Raw genomic sequence first — 2,060 nt, forward strand, 5'->3', positions numbered from 1 at the left:
TGGAAGATGAGGGTTAGATATTTATAGAAAAAAAATTTAATTTTTTCTGTATTTTTTAACAATTTTTAATAATTTTTTATTAATTTTAATTTAGTTAATTAATCTGGACCATTGGATTTGAAAAAGATTCAAATCCAACAGCCTATACGTTGAGACGTGGCCAATGGTCATAATTATGACCGTTGTGCCTTGTTTTGGGGGGGGGGAACGTGGACCGTTGATCTCTGGATTGGACGGTCCAAATCAAGCCACATCACAAGTCGTTGGATGTCAAATTTAAAATTTTTTGACCATTGGTAATCCAACGATCCAGAAAACTAGCAGTTGGAAATCCAACGACCCAGAACCAAACACATGGCCTCCCCATCAGAGCCCTTAGTGCACCTGCGCTGGCGGGCCACCCCATATTTTCTTGTCGGGATGTGCGACCACGCGCGCATGCAAAACATCAGAGCCCTTAGTGTGCCTGCGCTGGCAAGCCACCCCACATTTTCTTGTCGGGACATGCGACATCACGTTGGCGTCCACATGATGTCAATCTGGCCATCCCATAGCTCAGTCCATTTTGGGCTGGCTTGGATACCAGCTTAGGCTGGGTGCCGTCTTATCTACTGGGTTTGAGGGGATTGGCTGGGTGCCGAGCCATTAATGGTGTTGGGTGTCAGCCTAAAAGTCCCCGATGGACTTGTTCTTAGAAACAAAAAGTTAAATTGAATAGTTATAACAATTTTTTATACTGTTCATTTGCTAGTTTAACAAAAATTTAAAATTTCTCTTATAGAGGCTCTAACACCAAAATACATAACTAACCAAAGAGTGGCATGCATTATACATAAAGTGACGATATGAGGAAGTGGTTTGACATTAGATTTTGTGCATGAGTGAATTGTGCCTTGTATATTTGGGGATAAAAACGTTCTTAATTTGTGGAAAATTCTTCATATTATAGAATAAATGAAAAATGAACGACTAAAATTTATACTTAAAAACTTAATTGTTGTGAATTAAACCTTATAGTTAGACATTTATAGTATTGAATGTTGTTGCGAGTTATATATTAGTTAAAGTGTAAATAGTAGTTTATTGTCCCACATTGGTGAAGTACATATGTAATACCAATTGTAACTCCTATATATACTCCACTTTGGAGATTAATGAATATATAAGAAATTCCCAAATATTGTCATATATATTTTTGGTATTTACCATGTTTAGTTTAATATTGTATTTATCATATTTAGTTTAATATGGCATCAGACCAGTTCGCTCTTGGTGACCTATGTGCTTTAATTTTGTGCCCACGTTTTTCGTGATTTCCTTCGTTGAAAAAAAAAAGTGAATAGTATCGCGCTACAGTATAGCGCTTTGCTAAAGTGCGTGAATAGTGGTTTGCTTTGTGAACATTACGTGAACAGTGATTGCTATAGTGCCTTGAATAGTGCTCTGCTACAGTGCCGTGAACATTGATTGCTACAATGTTCTGGTAAATTATTTTATTCCGCTGCGTATCTTTTGTCCCTTTATTGTTCGTGATTTTGTTCAATGGCTCAATATAATCATAGTGTTGTTATGCATCTTGGTGGAACAAATAAATGGATAATTGATATTGGGACCACTGATCATGTGACTAGTGGCCCTAGAGTGTTTGATGAGTTATGTGACTATGTTCGTGATCCATATATTACTAGTGCAAATGGAGCACATTCCCCTGTGAAAGGTGAAGGCATTATCTCTCTGACTCCAACCTTATCACTGGTCCATGCTTTACTTATTCCTGATGTTAAGTGCAATCTTTTGTCGGTAGGAAAACTTCTTGATACCTTATATTGGTCTACTCACTTCTACCCTACGTATTGTTATTTTCAAGACATTCAAACTCAAAAGATAATTAGTTGTGGTAAAAGAATAAGGAGTTTGTACATCTTGACTATGGATGATACTATTGTTTCCGGTTCAAATAATCATCAAGTTTTAAGTGCTAAAGTGGATGACAAACATCAAATTTGGTTGTGGCATCGACGATTGGGACATCTATCATTCAGTTATATGAAGCATCTATT

This window comes from Malus domestica, chromosome 15 (genome assembly GCF_042453785.1).
Source record: "Malus domestica chromosome 15, GDT2T_hap1".
Classification (NCBI taxonomy): Eukaryota; Viridiplantae; Streptophyta; class Magnoliopsida; order Rosales; family Rosaceae; genus Malus; species Malus domestica.